The following is a 19867-nucleotide window of genomic DNA, read 5'->3' on the forward strand; positions in this document are numbered from 1 at the left end:
CACAGAGAAACCCTGTCTCAAAACCAACCCTCCCCCCCAAAAAATAATAATTAAAACTTTAGCCAGGCATGGTGACACATGTGTTTAATCCCAGTACTCAGGAGGCATAGGCAGGAGGATCTCTGAGTTTGAGGCCAACCTGGTCTACAGAGTGAGTTCCAGAACATCCAGGGCTACACAGAGAAACCCTGTTTTGAAAAAACCAAAAACTAAAATAAAATAAGTAAAATAAAATAATAAATAATTAAAATTAAATCTAGCCCATTTTGCAATCTGCGGCAGAGTTCTGTACCTTGGAAGGCCCAGGCATAAGGCCTCAGCAGCCCTAGAACACAACCACCTTCTTGTGCCTTATAGGACAATGCCCCATGACCATACAGCCACTTAATCAGGTCACTAAGGTCTCTTTTGACCTCCAGGTGAGTCAGGCAGACTGTACCATGGGCTCCCTATGCTGTTCAGGAGCTGCAGCTGGCATCTCTGTCCTTGTAATCAAGTGATGAGATTTTCCTATGTCATTAGCCAGGCCAGAGGGCCCTTGCCATCCTCAGCTTCTGAGATTTGTGTGACCTTTTTTGTGGTTGTAGGCCCATGTCTAGCAATATTTCCCGTAGACCAAATATCCTTAACGTTCCCCATTTATACGTAGTAAACATTTTTTCTTGCCCATGATGAATTTAGGAGAAAGCTGTCCCTTACAAACATATCTGGGGCACTAGACTAACAACTGAGGTCCTGAAACAGATTCTGTAATTTGCATGAAGCATGGATGGTTGAGTATCAAAGATGCATTTTCATAATTCTCTCTGTCAATAAAGCTTGTACAATGGACAAGCCAACATGTGATTTTCTGCTTCCCACTTCTTACTATGTAAAGGGACAGGGGGACACATGTATCACACTTATCAAGGAAGGGTCACTGGCAGAGTGACTAAGGATGTCGTGAGAGCGTCCTCAATTCTCTTTAGTACCCTGATATCTTTGTGGCCTCCTTTCAAAAGACATTAGACTGGAGAGCTTAGATTCTGCACAAATTCCTATACTTCGTTAATCCTTATCAGAATCACCCTTACCAAAGCATTGTGAGATTAATTAGCTTCCACTCTAGCAAATATTTCATATTTTACAGTCCAGTGATTAACCCCATTGATTGTCTTTTTGCCTTTTCAACTGCAGCTGCTTAGTACAGATTCTTATTCCTATGCTGTAAATTCCTCGCACTTGCCTTCTGTGGTCTTAGCTGTGTAATCTATTTTGTGAGCTCTTTTCATAGCTTCTCTGAAGTGCAGACTCATTTTCAGAAAAAGTTACACAAGTTTCTACTAATCCAATGTTACTTTTAGTCTCTGGGATTGCATTTAAATACAAAATTCCATTAGGTTTTTAGTAATTATTTCATCAAATAAATATGGCTTTCATTTTGTAGAGTCTTTACTTTATGAAAGGTCAGTTCTATTGACATATGTTCTGTTCACTGTCTTTTTATGGGGTATAAGTAGACAATATCACAGCTAATGAAGGATGGGCATAAGTCCTCGGAGTAGGCAATGACTATACAGCATGTGAAATGACTAGTTTGTTAACTTCCTTCCCTTTTTGTTCCACCTGTGATGACCACCTTATTCACTTCCGCGTGTGTGTGTGTGTGTGTGTGTGTGTGTGTGTGTGTGTGTGTGTGTGAGAGAGAGAGAGAGAGAGAGAGAGAGAGAGAGAGAGAGAGAGAGAGAGAGAGAAACAATCATATGTGTGTGCAAGTGTGCTCCATATGTGGAGGCCAGAGAGTGTTCCTCAGGAGCTATGGTTATCTGAAAAGAATGCAATTAATATTAATTTAAATTGGTAGAAATATATTAAAATGCTGTGCTATGCATTAAAAGAAAAAAATGTGTGGTTCATTTTCAGGAGTTTATAATATAATGGGGCTAGCATGCTATTGGAGGGTGTGAATACTTAATACTATGGTCATACATAGTCTCAGGTATTGATTTAGGCTCTGTCTATATACGCCTTCTAAAGTTCTTTGGCCATAACTCTAGCTTAAGCAGAAATCAGTGTTATATGCTTTTGAACGTTCTTGTGTGGGGTGTGCTACCTTAATATGGCATACTTGTACAAGGAATGACCAGTTATACTGCTTGAGTATGTATCTGAAGTACTTTAAATTAACATGCCACAGAGAGACTTGTACATCCATATTTATTGCTGCATTGTTGACAACAGCTACAAATGCAACCAGCCTAGGTGCTTATCAACAGATGAACAGACAGACAAAAATGGTACATACAGACAATGGAATTTTATTCAGCCATAGAGAGGAGTATGCCGTGTTCAGCTGATATCACTGGGAGGCCTGCTCTTTTCTGAAGGGAACCAGAGGAGCAGTGGATCTGGGGGAAAGGGGAGGTGGGGGTGCTAGGAGGAGTTGAAGGAAGCATATGCTGTTTGAGAGAAAAATAAATAGAAAGAAAAAAGAAAAAATTATATATAATAATAATTAATAGAAGAAAAATGACATCCTGCCACTTTCAGGAAAAGGGGTACAACTGTGGATTAATATTGCAAGTAAATATGCCAGACATCTTTCTGTCATATGAAGGCCATAAATTATATATAACTGTATATATAATATAATTTATAATATGTGTATGTGTGTGTGTGTTTGTGTGTGTGTAGTCATGAGAAGGGAAGATATATCGTAAAGGAGGAGGGAAGGTTGGAGTATTGCATGTATGTGACATAGAAAGGGTGACAAGATGTGGGGAAGAAATTAGTGAGCAGAAGGTGGCATGGCACAGGTCAGTGGGCAGGGGATCGAGCTATAACAAAGCATAAAGACATTTGTATGTATATTCCATAATGATGTGTGTTGATTTGTGTGATACAGAAGAAAAAATGCTAAAGGGAGGACAAAGCCAGTCAAGGCTTGTAGCCTGATTAAAACAGTGATGACTGGGAGGAAATATGACTTCAGTCTGTATTCTTTTGGAACACTCAAAATTAAACACAAACTGGCACACCAAATACTTGGCATTTGCATCAAATGAGCATATCCAAGCTTAGACTATCTATGTCTTCAAATCTTTAACTCTGAATAGGATTGTTTTAGGATAAAATAACAGTAAGTATTACTCTTTAAAGTGAATTGTTATAGGAATTGTTTAAACTGAAAGAATAAATGGACCCTTTGAAGCTGATACCATGTAGGGCAACTACCATTATCTCCTATAAACTATGTCTTACTGCTACTACTAGTTCCAGGGTATTGTATTGAGTGCTTTTAGTTGGGTCTCATACAACATCATTAACAGAATTAGTATCTTTAAATAAGTTAAAAGGTACTTTTAAAGGATTGTTTATAAATATCTCAATATATATCACTGGCGCTTAGGAACAAAATACAAAAGTGCATTGGTGGACCATGCATGAAATCCCTCATGTTAATAATACAGATATGGTGGTTTAAAAATTAAATTCTAAAGAGGGATGGATAAATAATAAATGTATATATAAGAGCTATATATTGTACTGTACTGTATTAGGTCAATGTTGCCGCCAGTTCCAAGCCGTGCTGAGATTCCTCTTTTGGTATTTTTTTAGGAATTGGACACAATGTCTGGGTGATATATTTTTGAGTACTTTACTTCCATTATGCACTTTTTTTGTAAAGATATCCTAGAGATATATTTTAATAGCTAAATGAGATGGTAGAGGTAAAAGATTTTGAACAGTTTGTTCTACAAACATTAGTCATTGTTATCATACTCATATTATGTAATCAGTAGCTTCAAGTTACTGACTAAAAAACCTCGAAGAGATTTGATCTCCCTATGCACCTAGGAAAGCTACCGGAGACTTTCAGTTTCCTAGATAAAAGTGTTTTCACTTCTCCATTTCCAAAGTTTGTTTGCAGTTTTCTACAAGTTTCAAAGAATGCAATTCCCCAAAAGTTTGTTCTGCAGTTAGATCGGTGCCAGGACCAGTTTAATTCAGTCCATTTTCTAAGGTGGAGAGCAGGGTCACATAAAGCCATGAAGGGTTTACACAGAACTGGGTGGGTATGAATGTTCACAGTGGCCTTGTCTTAGGACCCCAAGAGCTCAGCTCTTCTGGTGAGTCTGTAGTCACAGATCTAGCCCACTGCCCTCAGCCCTCACTCCTGCCTGTTGTCCGGTTGCTGTAGCACTTGCTGGTGTCTGTCTAGACATCCAAGAGCTTTCTGACTGTCAGCAGTGGTCAGAACACATGCTAGCGGCAACTCCAGGTTCTGTCCTGCTTTGGGGAACTGTTTGTGCTGCTTTCTGGAGTGGGAATGAGAGCAGCATTTTAACATTTGTATTGTATGATGATGTTTTGTTAATGTAATGGCTTTGACTTAAAACTGCCCTTACTTCCATACTTTCAAATCCAGCAAATTAGGTAATTTGCTGTTGGCTTCCTACTCATTGGTGCATGTTATTAAGGTCTTATGTATTTCTTTCTTTACTTAAAGAAATGAAGTGTATCAAGATTTATACATTTCTGTTGAACTTTAAGGAATTCATTATTATGCACCATGACATGTTCCTTTCATTTTTCTTCTCCTCAGGTAATGATGAGTTTTTGAGGGATAAACCCATCTTTAAAAAGCTACAGAAGTCTATTGTACGTGTTTATTTAGTGTTATTGCAAATTTTCTTTGAATTCTTTCAGATCAGCAATATAGTAGATTCTCAGCATGTAGAAAGTGGATGGAGGAACATCTCTATTTTTATAAATTTAAGAAATTTCTTTAGGGATGCTTTGATTTGACTTTTGGGAAATTATTGTTTGTATACAGTGTAGCAGTATGCATAATTTATATGATTATGAATGCTTGACTGAACAAACCACATATCACAGATAGATGCAAGTATAATACAGAAATGCCTGATGATGAAAAACAGTATAAGTAGGTGGATGGTACTTCCAACTTTTGATCATCTCTTCCAAACTTCAGGACCATGAACAGCAAGATATGGTTAATGACTATTGAGATTGCAACATGTCAAACTGGACAGGAAAAAAGCCCAAGGGGTCTCAACCCTACTCAGTAATTACAGAAAGCTGAAGAAAGCTGAGAGTGGGTGAGGTGGTTCTCCCCAGAGATGAGAACATAAATTGGTTGTCCTGTACCAACCAGTCAGCCCCGAACACGTACATACAAGTGACATTATATAGACTCAACAGGCTTTATCTAGGAATATATAGGTAAGTAGAAATACATATATACATGCAATAACAATTGACGAAAACAAGAGGCCATGAATTTGAAGGGGAGCAGGAGGGGCATATGGAAGGGTTTGGAGGGAGGAAAGAGAAAGAAGGAATGTTGTGATTAAATTAAAATCTCAAAGATAAAAGAAAAATTGAGGTGGGCGTGATGTGCACATCTGTGATCCCAGCATTCAGAAGACTTAAAAGGGTGGATGGTGGGTTTGAGGAAGTTTAAACTGTGTAACAGGACCCTGTTTCCACTTACCTTTCTCCAAGTTGTAAGTTGGAGAACAACGCCCCAGATTTTGTCACTTCTCTATTTACAGTTATGTGATGGCCTTCACATTATTTATTGTTAGACTCGCTCCCAAATCCCTTGATGTGAACTCTAACAACTCAACCAGGGGCTGGACCAGGTTCACCAGATTTTTCTCCCCTCCCTTTTTTTTTTGTTCTCATTATATGCTACACATGCTTTCTTTACTTGTTTACCTAATTTATTCCTGGATCAATGAATTCAACTCTGCCCAAATGAAGGAGTGCTTTCTCCCTAGATTTTGCTCTCTTCAGGTAATTTTGGCTTTAGCTCCAGTATTATTTGTCTCAATAGGGAAGACTTTCATCACCATTCTACCCAAAAGAATTCTGATTTCCATGCCTCCCACCTCTCTCTTGATCCTTTCTCTATCACATGGCCTTAATTTAAAAGAATCATTATTTTAAATTATAACTTGCATTTACTTACTTATTTGTGCAGTCTGTAACTTCTATAAATAAAATATCTTTTCTGTTCTGTTCACTGTTGTGTCCTTGTCCCTGAGAATAAGGTCTGTCCCCTAGTAGGTCTGAAGAAGTACTTCCTGCATGGATGAACACACACATTAAATGTATTGTGGTGAGTTTGAGCCAGGAAATATGATAAGTAGTTTTACATTCTCCTCTAGCTCACATGACTGTTCAACACAACTACAACCATTTGTGGCTCATTGAAGAGGAACCTGGGACTGAGAGAGGTAAGTCAGAGAGCTGGAATTTAAGACTAGGTTTGTTTGATCTCTTTTGATTTGTTTAAATCATGATACATTATAATGTTTCTGTTTAGGAAACCGAAAGAAGAGGGGCTTTGCTGTCTGTACAATAATATAATTGTTAAAGATCAACACTCTTCGGTTCTTAGTTTAAATGGATTTCTTCTGCACAAGACCGAATAACAAGAGAAAGAGTGAGGTTCATTTGTGTGTTCTTAAATCCTCAAGAGACACCCGAGAATGGTAATTCTCAAGATAGATATGTTTTAGTTTATATGTGGTTTTAAAATAGAGAACAGTAGATTTTTCTAGAGGATAGAAGACAAAGGAAAGAGACATTGTGTTCCTAGGCATAGCAACTTGAGGAGGGTAGTGAAATGGCAGATAAAGACTCATTAATAAAACTTGTTAGGGCAAAATCCTCTGTGGTTATTTCATAAGGATCCAGAGTTGCATCTTACTAATATTACTTCTTGGGCTGTAGAGGCAGAAAACCTTTGTCTTTGTGAAATCATGTTCTGTTTTTAGTTAAACAAAGAGAGTGAGTTCAGAGCTTTCTAGTGTCTTCCTTTTCTCCTTCAACTCAACACTTTCGCACAGTGGTTCTTAACCTGTGGGTTGTGACCCCTTTGGGGATGAATGAACCTTCCACTGGGGTTGCCTAAGACCACTGAAAATATCAGATATTAACATTACAATTTATAACAGTAGCAAAATTACAGCTATGAAGTAGCATCAAAACTAATTTTCTGGTTGGGGTTAACCACAGCATGAGGAACTGTATTAACCTGTCTTTTTAAAGGGTCACAGTGTTAGGAAGGTTGAGACCCACTGTATTAAAGGGTCTCTGCATTAGGAAGGCTGAGGACCACTGCTCTAGCATCATACTCAGAACTCACATATTTGCTTTTAAAAATCATCTTAGTCACTGGCATCTGCTTTAAAGATTTTAAGAAAATGACCAATTAAGTTTAAAGCATTGATTTAGATATAAAATCAAATAAAAATAGGCACAAGTAAGTTCTTAAACATCTGTTTCAATTAATTTCCCTGATGGGTTAGAAATTGCTATAAGATCTCTTGTCTTGTTGTCTGAGAGTAGAAATGTGTGATGCCTTCCCCTCTCCAATTTAAGGTCACATCTGATGCTTCAGTAATTAAAGACAATAGGAGAACATCATATTTTTTTTTTTAATTTTAATTTATTTTGAAATACAATTCAGGGCCAGGCGGTGGTGGCGCACGCCTTTAATCCCAGCACTCGGGAGGCAGAGGCAGGCGGATCTCTGTGAGTTCAAGGCCAGCCTGGTCTCCAAAGTGAGTTCCAGGAACGGCGCAAAGCTACACAGAGAAACCCTGTCTCGAAAAACCAAAAAAAAAAAAAAAAAAAAAAAAAAAAAGAAATACAATTCAGTTCTACATATCAGCCACGGATTCCCTTGTTCTCCCCCCTCCCGTCCCCCTCACCTTCCCCCCAACCCCCCCCCCCCCCCATTCCCATCTACTCCAGGGCAAAGCCTTCCCCACAGACTGAGGTCAACCTGGTAGACTCAGTCCAGGTAGGTCTAGTCAAGGCAACTTTTATAGCGCGGTTCGCCCATCGGTTTGCGTCGAGAACATCATATTTAATAATAACCTTATATGACACAGTACCTCTAGAAACCAAATCTCCAAGAACCAAAGAAAACTGTCCATATTTTATATTTAGATTTAATGAAGAGCAGAGAGCTGAGTAGAAATGTGATTGGACAAAAGGATTTAATCTGATGATGATAGTCTCAAGGTGGGAATCCAGCAAGGCCTGTCCAGATTCTTCATGAACTGGAAGTGGTTCTCCTTCATCCATCAGATGGGATGGAGTAGCACCCTTTGAGAATGAAGTTCTTCAAGGAATACAGACAAGGAGGGAACTTTCTAGTCTTTATCTTTTTTTTTTTTTTTTTTTTTTTCGAGACAGGGTTTCTCTGTGTAGCTTTGCGCCTTTCCTGGGACTCACTTGGTAGCCCAGGCTGGCCTTGAACTCACAGAGATCCGCCTGGCTCTGCCTCCCGAGTGCTGGGATTAAAGGCGTGCGCCACCACTGCCCGGCTCTAGTCTTTATCTTGCCTAGGAAGTGAGAGGCTCCAGTTTCTGGTTATTCAGCCAAGTGAAGATAAATTCTGCCTTTTGTTACATGATCTGGAAGCCACAGAACTGCAAGGCAGATCAGAGAGAGACTTTCTTCTACACTTGCTTCCCAGGAACTCCAGTGCTTCTTGTTCAGAGTACACGCTGTGCCAGGTCACGTACTTTGAGATATTTTCTGAGCCTCAGCACGGGCATCATTTCAGAATCAGGAAAGTCTTTTCTTGAAGACTGTTTTTTCATGGTCTATTTCCTGCTTTATCCTGAGTTCATCTTTCTCCTGGGGTAAGAAAGGCTCCGCTTTCCCCTAGCTGACTCAGGGTGACTTGACTAGTGACCTGTTTTTGAAAGTTATCACTCTTCATTGTACTGAGTAGACAAGAGGTTCCCACAGTTTTCTTTAGTTTAGTAAATTCCCAAACTTGCTTTGGTTTGCACAGTTCTCATGCCAGCAACCAGTAACCTCAGGAAACATGCTAAGGCCTCTGTTGACTTCTATTATGGAAATGAAGATATTATTTATGTTGAAATCATGTGAAATAAATATCTGGTCATGTTAAAAATAAGCAGCTATGGCGGGTTGACCAACCCAGCAACTACCCAGACCCCGAATGGGGTTTACTGCATGATTCAAGTGTGTCACACTATAGCTTTCATGGCAAGATTCCTTTTCGCCTTTTTTCTCTTAAATTTTATTTTATTTTGGGGGGAGGGGCTGCAAGGGCAGAGGGTGGATACGAAGGAACAGAGAAATGAATGAGACAGAGATGTATGATGTGAAAGACACAAATAATAAATATAAATAAGAAAGTTAAAAAAGAAAAGCAATAAAAAAATAAGCAGCTATTTATAAATTTTTTAAGAGAACTTTTGGAATAAAATACCTTGCATTTGCTTTTGCATGTTACTGTAAATATTTTGTAAAGTCCTAAATACTGACTAATCCCCTTGACTTCCTTTAGTTATAGTCCCTGGTAATACAGATGATTGCAAGTTAATCATGATATCTTTATTACTATAATTGTATACACTTATTTTAAATAATGGCTTTCGCTCTTAAACATTGTAGGGTTTTGCACACTTCATTAGGATTATTTCATCTTGCTTTTTGATGTTTTTAGAATGAATAAAATGTATTCTAGAATAAAGTATGGAACATGATAAACACATAATATAAGTTAACTGCTTTCTCAACCTCTGCCCCCAGCACTGCTCCCACCCCCTGATACCTGGAGCGATGCTGATTTGCTTAGATCATTGTAAATGTTGTTGAATAGTGAAATCATTTTTGCTTTTGAGTCAATTTATATTTTCTACAAATGGTGTTTTTAAAAATATCCTTGAGTTTTCTGTTAACTGAGTTACAGCAGTTGTTTCTAATCATGATACAATTCTTTCATGTTATTTTTTAACATCTGCTGAAGTTATAATATAATTACACCATTTCTCCCTTTCTTTTCCTCCTTCCAAGCCTCTCATGCATCCTTATCCCCTGTACTCTTTCAAATTAATGGCCTATTTTCTTTAATTGAATATATATATATATATATATATATATATATATATATATGAATATACATAATTGAATATATATATTTCTAAACATAAAAGTACAATCTGTTCATTCAGTACAATGTTGTTTGTATGTTTTCAGGACTGACCATTTGGTATTGGACATCCAATTGGTGTGCCCTTCCCTGGGGAAGACTGTTTCTTTCACTCTCAGCATTTCTTGATTTTTGATATAGGGTTGAGTTCTTATGAACTTGCCTCCATCCATGTTAGCATGTCTATTGGTGTATCCTTGTTCAGCTCATGTATAGGCAGCCATGTGGTAAGACTTCATGGATAGAGCATCTGATATTACAGAGACACAGTATAATGGCCAATTCCTAGATCCTCTGGCTTCTCTGGTCTTCCTTTTCCATCTTCTGCAATGTTCCCTGAACTGGAAATGCAGAAGTGTGTTGTAGATCTGCCCTTTGGGACTGGGTTTTCTGACTCTGCAGTTTGATTGACTGTGGTTTCCTGTAATGGTCCCCATGTACTGCAAAGAGAAGTTTCTTTGATGAGGAGTGAGGATTACACTTATGAATAGGTGTAAGAATAAATATTTAGAATGTAGTTAGGGATTGTGTGGGTTTATGAAGTGATAGTTCTAGATTCTTCTGCAAGATCGGTAAATTCACTAGGCCTGTGTAGTTGGCTAGGTTTACAGTACAGGCAGGATTCCCCTCTGGTTGAGTGGGTGGTAAGTCCAATTAGAGAGCTGTTGGTTACCACCCAGGTATATGTGCCACTGGTGCACTCTGAGGGTCATCATGCCATGCTGGCAGTTGCTGTGATTCACAGGCATCACCTGGGTAGGATTGTGGTTTGTTTCCCTCCTTTGTTTGCCTGGCACCTTGTGGTACCCTGAGACCTAGTCCTAAGAAGGAGGCTTTCAAGTCAGATCCAGCTTGGGTCTTCTGGGCCCTGTGTCTGAAGTGCATAATGTCTTTAGCAATTTGCCTTCCACCTCAAAGGCATCCAAGTGCAACAATAATAGTGAATAATGTTTTGGGAATTTATTGGACAACCATGACTAAAAACTCAAGAGAGGGTTTCTTATGCCTAATGTTAGTTTTTTTTTTTTTTTTTTTGGTTTTTCGAGACAGGGTTTCTCTGTGTAGCTTTGCACCTTTCCTGGAACTCACTTGGTAGTCCAGGCTGGCCTCGAACTCACAGAGATCCGCCTGGCTCTGCCTCCCGAGTGCTGGGATTAAAGGCGTGCGCCACCACAGCCCTGTGGAAGAGAATGTATGTATACACTGACTTACACGTATTATAGACATTTTTTTATAGCATGAACATATTCTTCTCCAAGATAGATTTTTATTTTTTTAATTTAATTTTTTTTTCATTTTACATGCTAACTACTGTTTCCCCTCCCTCCCCTTCATCCATTTACCCCAACCTTTCCCATCCCACCTCCCCATCCACTCCTCACAGAGAGTAAGTCCTCCCTTTGGGGAGTCAACATAGGCTGACATACCAAGTTGGGGCAGGACTAAGCATCTCCCCCCTGCAACCATGGGGAATGGGCTCTAAAAAGCCAGTTCATGTACCTGGGATAAGTCCTGGTCCCATTGCTAGGGGCCCCACAAACAGATAAAGCCACCCAACTGTCACACACACATTCAGAGGGCCTAGTTCAGTCCTATGCAGGCTCCTCAGTTGTCAGTTCAGAGTCCACGAACTCCCACAAGCTTGAGTCAGCTGTCTCTGTGGTTTTTCCCATCATGACCTTGACCCACCCCCTAGTTCCTATAATCCCTCCTCCCTCTCTACTACTGAGCTCTAGGAGCTTGGCCAAGTGCTTGGCTGTGGGTCTCTGCATCTGCTTTCATCAGTCACTGAATATAGATTCTATGATGACAATTAGGGTACTCACCAATCTGAGTACAGGGGAAGACGAGTTCAGGAATCCTCTCTGCTGTTGCTATGAGTCTTAGCTGGGGACATTCTTGTGGGTTTCTGGGGATTTCCCTAGCACCAGGTTTCTCTACAACCCCATATTGGCTCACTCTGTCAAGGTATCTCTTTCATTGCTCTCCTTCTCTGTCCCTTCCCAAACTAGGCCATCTGGAACCTCATGTTCCCAACCTCTATCTCTTCCCCTCTACATCCTCTCCCAGTTTACTCTGATTTAATCCTTTCTTCTTCCTAGGGCGATCCATGCATGTCCTTCTTAGGGTCCTCCTGTAACTCTAACCAAACAAGTGAAAGACCTGTATGACAAGAACTTTAAGTCTTTGAATAAAGAAATTGAAAAATATCAGAAAATGGAAAGATCTCCCATGTTCTTGGATAGGTAGGATCTACATAGTAAAAATGGCAATCTTGCCGGGGGTGGTGGCGCACGCCTTTAATCCCAGCACTCGGGAGGCAGAGCCAGGCGGATCTCTGTGAGTTCAAGGCCAGCCTGGGCTACCAAGTGAGTTCCGGGAAAGGTGCAAAGCTACACAGAGAAACCCTGTCTCGAAAAAACCAAAAAAAAAAAAAAAAAAAAGTAAACAAAAATGGCAATCTTACCAAAAGCAATCTACAGATTCAATGCAATCCCCATCAAAACCCCAACACAATTCTTCATAAATCTTGAAAGAACAATACTTAGCTACATATGGAAAAACAAAAAACCCAGGATAGCCAAAACAATCCTATACAGTAAAGGAACTTCTGGAGCCATCACTATCCCTTACTTCAAGCTCTACTATAGAGCTATAATAATAAAGAAAAGCTTGGTATTTGCCATAAAAACAGACATATTGATCAATGGAATCAAATTGAAGAACCTGACATTAATCCACATACCTATGGATACCTGATTTTTGACAAGGAAACCAAAATTGTACAATGGAAAAAAGAAAGCATCTTCAACAAATGGTGCTGGCATAATTGGATGTCAACATGTAGAAAAATGCAAATAGATCCTTATCTATTGCCATACACAAAGCTCAAGTCCAAATGTATTAAAGACCTCAACGTAAATCCAGCTGCTTTGGACATTATAAGCATTTTAGGTAAATAGTTAATAGTATGATTCCTTATAACCTTTTCAGAACAAAATAAACAAAATAACAAAAATTACAAAATTCTTACTGTTATTTTATTCTTTCTTCTGTATTTACCTTCCTTCCTCTCCCTCATATAAGCCCCCTCTTTCTCATTTCCCTTCAGATCATTTGTATCCTGCTATCCCTCTCTATGTTGTCCCCACCCCTGCAAAAGGCCCCTTAACTTTCCTGTTTTCTGTATTTACTCCAGATTATCACCTCTGAAGATTTCGTGTTAGGGCCTCAGATGAGAAAGGACAAACAGCATATGTCTTTCTGGGTCTGGGTTACCTCACTCAGTATGATCTTTTCTGGTTCTGCCCATTTACCTGCAAATTCATGATTTCATTTCCCTGTATAGCTGAATGGTATTCTGTAAGTATATGTATACTACACTTTTATTATCCATTTATCAGTTAAAGGACATTTAGGTTGTTATCTGACACTTTTTAAATTGGTTCTTTCTCAAATGGATTTTACTATTTTAATTTCATGTCTCCTTTATTTCTTTTGCACAAGGTATTTATACACAATAAAGAATGTTTGAAAATTACTCCATGGCTGAAGGTTCCTTCTGATCCATCTGAGATTAAAAGTTTTAAACACATTGCCTTCCTGTTGTATAAGTTTTCTGTTTCAGTAATATATACCTAAGACTATCAACTTAAGGAGAAAACATTTATCTTGTATCACAGTTTTGGAAGCTTCAGTTCATGACCAGTTGACTCTTTAGCTTCAGGGCTGGGACATCACAGGACACCATGACAAGAGCAGGTGATAGAAAATGCCAGTTCACTTCAGATGCCAGGAAGCAAACAAGAATGAAAAATAAACCGTTGTACATCTCCTTCAGGGACACTAAGGACCTAAATCTACCCACTAGGCCCACTACTAAAGGGGTAGTCCCGCTGAGGACCAAGCCTTTTTTGTTGTTGTTTTGTGACAGGGTTTCTCTGGGTGGCCATGGCTGTCCCGGAGTGGGCTTTTGGGAGCTATTCTTGATGTCAACTATAGCATATATAGATTAGATTTGACCACTGAATGTATTTGCTCTGATTGTTACAATGCTAACAAATGTAGAATGTGCATGTCCATATAGTATAAAGATCTATACTATTCAGCTTTGCCATAGGCCATCCATTTCCTATTGCTTTAACAACAGACCCTCATTTATACAACTGCCTGATCTCTGAGCCCGTTTCAGGCCTAACCCTTGTTTGAATATTGAGGATAAATTGGCCGTATTAAAGGATCAAATGGACACTTTTGTTTTGATTAGTAATTGTACAATACAAGTGAAATCTGAAATTTAATTTCATTACTATCTCTAAAGACTAGCTACCTTCTGTAAACCTTGTTTTCCTTATTTGTAAGGTAGAAATAACAATAGCTCCTAACCATGGGGTTGTTGCAAAGATTATGTTAAAAGATGTCTGGTATATAGTATGTATGTGATCGATAATGGAAGTTGTTATTATTGTTGTCCTAATTTTTACAGTCCTATCAATAGCTTTAAAATAGCCATGATGGGATCGAGAGCTAATGGAAGTCACTTTACAAAACATAAACATTTATGGCATGATGTATATGGTTGTTACAGTTATTAACATAAATAAGTAACGATCACAATGTATTTTGGATCAGTGCCACTTTAAGAAGCTCATTTCCTAACTAGTGTTTCTGGGAACAACTTCTTAGTAAGGAATATGGTGCATAGTTCTGGCTCATCCCCAAGTCCTGAAGGCATCATCTGTCATCAGTGACAAGTGCCTAGAACCCAGACACTGAGGATTCCCTTAAGCATTTGAAAGGACTACAGGAAGGTAATTTTTTGGCAGCAGAACAGTGTAACCTATCACCGTATCATCATTACATGCTAAGGTTGATGTACTTTTTGGCCTGAGTTTCTGTGGAAGCATGACTTATCAAATGACTTTACCTCTGCGCCTCTTTGTGTGGCACAGATGGGGCTACAAAAGCTGTGTGGATAGTGAGTTGGCATCTGCGTCTGAATTTAGTACCTTCAGAAGACTGCATAAGTACACACATGGGCAACAACAATAGGTTTGTTTTTAAATACAATATATTCATTGTTTAACAATGAGTAGCTTTTTATTTGTAGGTTTATTTTGATGACATTCAGAGTATAAAAGCAGGATATCCGGGCAACCAATGAATTTCATAAGTCCAGATTATTTTTATTGGAGCAATGATATGCCATATAGTATTATTTCCCCTGTTGAATGTGCTTAGAACCTCAGTAATCTTGTCAAAACTATTCACCTGAGAACAGAATAGCAGCATATTTTGGATATGGACAATAGCAACTTTCAATACCCAGATTCTTTTAGAGAAGATGGCAAGATAGTCAAGTATACAATGAAATATGTTTTGAAATCAGAAAACCCAGTTTATGGCTTGAGCTCCAAAACATAGATCCTTCATGTTTACTTCACCACTCTTGTTACGGTTACAGCATCAGCAATTCCATCTTTCAGGTAAGAACCAGGAAGGTTCAGAAAATCTGGCCTATGATGTTTTGCATAAGATTAGGGCCTGAGTCAGGATTTCAAACACTTTATTGACATTAAACCTATAGTTCTCTCTACATCAGAACTGACTGTGACGTTTGAGTCCTTGTACTTATCAGTCATTATTGCTAAAAATTTTAGAACAACTCTTCATTCCAATCTTCGGGGTCCAGAAGGATGAGCCTAAGAGGGTGAGAGAAGGTAATCACAGACAATTCTCAAGGTTGTCTCTGGGAACACCTCACAAGATAGAGCTCTGAGGCCAAGTCAGAGGAGTAGCTACCAGTAATTAATCAGTTTGACAAATGGCTGCCCATGACAAAAAGGCCAGTTGTGAACTGGGAGGACAGAAAAACAGGGCAATTTACAATGTCAGTGTTGATTTGGCCAAAGGAGGAAGAAAGCTGGAAAAGCAAGAGAAGGCAGAAGAAGGGCGGAATAGACTAACGACACAATCCTTGTTACCTGTGAACAAGTCTTTGGGAACACTGCTGCTTGCGGTGGGTGGGGAGTGTAAGCTGCTCAGAGATGGGGCCACTTTACTACAGGCACCACCAGCAATAATTTAGTAGAAGAGGGGACAAAATGAGGCAGCAAACATGAGCTTCATTGAGAGGAACAAGAGCAACAAAATTGAAGACAGTGAGAAATAGTCTCATTTTTTGATGTGGAAGAGACAACTTCTTCCTCACTTTGGATGGGTACTACCAGAAAGCAGGTAGAGGGACTGACCAGTGAGCTTGTTCATATGTCTCAGTCATCTTACCTGACTTGGGAAAACATCCAGTCTGTGATCACGACAATCTTGGCTTTAAAGATTAGATGTTGGAAGTGCAGAGTTGGGCAAGATGTAGCCACACGCATGGGGTCCCAAGATGAGTTTATCAGCAGCATCCTGCTTCCCTCACTCACCGCTCCCAGGGCATATCCTTGAATGAACTTTTTAATATGTGTATGAGGAAGAGCCAAAATTTGCAGATTCAATACAGTAAAAATGTCATAACAATATGAAAAATGGTAATTTCCCCTAGGAAATTATGCCTTATGTGCTTGAAGCTTACATACACTTTTGCATTCTTTCTTTCTTTTCTTCTGCTGACATTTTCTCATCTTTATACTTTGTTAGCATTATGAAACAAGCCATTGGTGTGAAAAAGAGCTGTCAAACATAATACAGAACTCTATAAAACTGAGAAAATTGGAATTCTTAGTCACTACATGGGGTCCAATTTCAGGTGCATAACACACTCAGTTGTAGCCAGTGAGACTGCACTTCAAGCTCTGTCAGTATTATAGCCCCACATCTCACATGCCATTCAGTGGCTGCAATACTTTCATCTAGTTTTCCTTTTAATGCAATGGCGTTTATCCAATGGCATTCATGCTGAACACTGATGGGAATGACAGCATTCAGTAATGCCAAAAGCATTCAGGGAATTTAATCTCAATTCCAAATGCTTAAGCTTGACGTCTGCACAGACACTTGGATTATTAAAGGGCTGGGGAAAATGATTTTGAAAAATTCCAGTCATACAACAGCAGGGACACAAAGCAGCTTAGATCCAGATAGGAAAATTACTTTTAAAATCCTTAAGGATCTGAGAGCAGGCAGTGAATTTAAGGGTCTTTTCTTAACACTTGGCAACTTTCCAGAATGCACTGAGCCGGTGACCCTGGCATTTGCTTTGAGAAAAAAATGAATCTGAAGACGTAATCATACTTTTGTTAATTACTAAATGACATTCATTTATTGAGACCTGCTCTGTACCCATAAGGAGGATCCTGAAGTTCTTTGATGCCTTGTGATCTTATGAAGCAAGATGCAATGTTTAGCCAAGTCTGCGATGGTGGTATGCCCCCAACTCTTGGCCTGTTTTTGGGAGGTCTTGATACGTTGGATGTCTCCACAGGTGTCATCTTCCTTCCAGGTGGTTCTGGGGCAGCCCTGATCTTCTTAATTTGATATTGAGCACCTTTGCCTTCCAAGATATCAATCCTGAGGGCTGTGCATGTGGTGAATTCAACTAAAAAAGAAAACCCCAATGTGTATGTGAAATTTAAATTTAAGTGGATTTCATGCGGTTCTATTTGAGGAGCAGAGTGGAACAACTATCAGTAGAGCTTGGGAAGGGACATGGGGTGTGGAAAGTGTTAGATAAGAGATATCAAGAGGAGAAATTAGTTCTGGCCTTCTATGGCACTTTTGGCTACAAAAGTCTTTGATGTGTTTTAAAATAACTAGACAACAAGAGGAAAAAAGTTCCAAACACACAGAGATGAAGTAAGTGAGGAGACGGAAGTGCGTATTCTCCTGATCTAATTACACATTGCATACGTGTATACACATTATTGTATATTTGTATATTTATTGTATTATTATATATCATACACACTAATATATATTGCATATTTGTATGTTGTATATGTTCATATATACATGTATAATTATTGTACTGCATCCTCACAAAATGAACAAAATTCAGTATTAATAAAGTATGCAAAAGGGCTGATCCTGGTCCACTGCACTTGGGTTATGATGTAGAGGGTCCTGTAATTTGAGGCCACACTTTTTTTTTTTGAGACAGGGTTTCTCTGTGTAGCTTTGCGCCTTTCCTGGATCTCGCGCTGTAGACCAGGCTGGCCTCAAACTCACAGAGATCCGCCTGCCTCTGCCTCCCGAGTGCTGGGATTAAAGGCGTGCGCCACCACCGCCCGGCTTGAGGCCACACTTTTGCTTCTTCTCCTTTTTTACTTTTTGCAAATAAGTCACACTATTTTTCCTGATTTGTTTTTGGTAAATTTGACATACCTGTTTGGGGCATCTGTTGTGATACCATCCACATTTCTTGTGTGAAAGAAGATGAAACCTATAGCAGAGTAAAACACAGAGCAACGTACAACCTATACACTTTGGCATGTGTGCATGTTTATCTTTCAATTGTTCAAGAAATAAAGTTCCAAGGACATATTTTGAGTTAGTCTTTTTAAAATTAAAAATAATTTTTCCACACAATATATTCTGATCACAGTTTTCCATTCCTTATCTCCTCCCAGGTCCTCCCCACCTCCCCACCTCCACTCCTTTCTCTTTAGAAAACAGCAAATAAAAAACAGGCACACTAGAATAAAATAAAATAAAACAAACACACATACACATGAACACACACACACACACACACACACACACACACACACACACATACACACACACACACACACACACCATAAAAACACAAAATCAGAAACCATAATATACAGGCAAAAGACCAGTGGTGTTAAAAAAAAAAAGGCAAACGAAGCATTAAAGACAGAAAAATTTCCAAAAATACCATTGAGTTTGTTTTGTGTTGGCCATCTACTGCTGGGCATGGGACATGCCCTTAGTGTGGTTTGTACACTCAGAGAGACTCTTGGAGGAAACAAATATTTCCTTTGCAAGCAGTTGACACTTGGAGTTGGCTTCTGGGTTATGGATGGGGACTTGTGTCCACTGCCCCACTCAGTGCTGGGATTCCAGCTGGCTTAGACCTGTGCAGGCCCTGTGCATGCTGGCATGGTCTCTGTGAGTCCTGGAAGGACTTGTTTCCTTGGTGTCTTCCATCACCACTTGTTCTTATAATCTTTCTACTTCTTTTTCTGCATAGTTGAGTTAGTCTTGAACTCTCCACTGTGTTCTACAGTTCTGAGCCTAACCAGCTTCTACAAGCTGATTATCTTCCCTCCTTAGTACAGATCCCACTGCTGCTTCATCTCTTAACCATCTTGAGTTCTATATTAATCCTTAACTGTCACAAGAATCATGTAACTTTAGTGTGCTGATGAGATGAATGAGGGGTAGCCCTTATCATTTCAACCTTTATGTCAGAATGCTCTAGGAAGATTCACTTCTCAAATCAAAATTTTTTCAAAATCATGGGCAATGTGATAATAGTATTAGCTTAAAACATGTGCTGCTTAACATTTACTATCTAATCTAACTGGTTGATGGTGTTACAATCCTTATTCTCCTTTTTGAAGCTATTTTAGAGTTATAGGGCTCAAAGCACACCTGCTAGTCATGAAGTCAAGTTCAGGCTCAGCAGCTACAAGGCCTGTGCTCCTATGCACTCATGGTTCTGTATCAGCAATTCTGCAAACACACTCTCAACTTACACTCGCCTTTTGACATTGAACAGAATTCTAGATATAAGCAATATTACAGAAATTACACCTTTGATTTTATAGCGAGTTGTGAATTCTTATGCTATTACTTCATATGAATCAACTTTCTGCAGAACTCTGCTTAATAACATTTCATATTTTGAAAACATTTTGGTCCATTAGTTGAGTCAATGAGGTAATAATAGGGAGAGGAAAA

General features: G+C 39.1%; 1 long non-coding RNA gene across 4 annotated transcripts in view; it reads left to right on the forward strand.

Moving 5' to 3' along the window:
* The window catches only part of LOC128097246 (uncharacterized), a 54047-nt gene that overhangs the window by 30060 nt on the left and 4120 nt on the right, over positions 1 to 19867 (forward strand). For 2 of the 4 annotated variants that reach the window (XR_008213822.1, XR_008213821.1), the window contains exons 3-5: positions 4976 to 5226; positions 6177 to 6245; positions 6335 to 6503. This is a non-coding gene — a long non-coding RNA (uncharacterized LOC128097246). The remainder of the gene's footprint in view (positions 1 to 4975; positions 5227 to 6176; positions 6246 to 6334; positions 6504 to 19867) is intronic. The other 2 variants (XR_008213819.1, XR_008213820.1) reach the window with 1 other exon arrangement.

This window comes from Peromyscus californicus, unplaced genomic scaffold (assembly GCF_007827085.1).
Source record: "Peromyscus californicus insignis strain IS unplaced genomic scaffold, ASM782708v3 Scaffold_5__1_contigs__length_169319896, whole genome shotgun sequence".
NCBI classification, from domain to species: domain Eukaryota; kingdom Metazoa; phylum Chordata; class Mammalia; order Rodentia; family Cricetidae; genus Peromyscus; species Peromyscus californicus.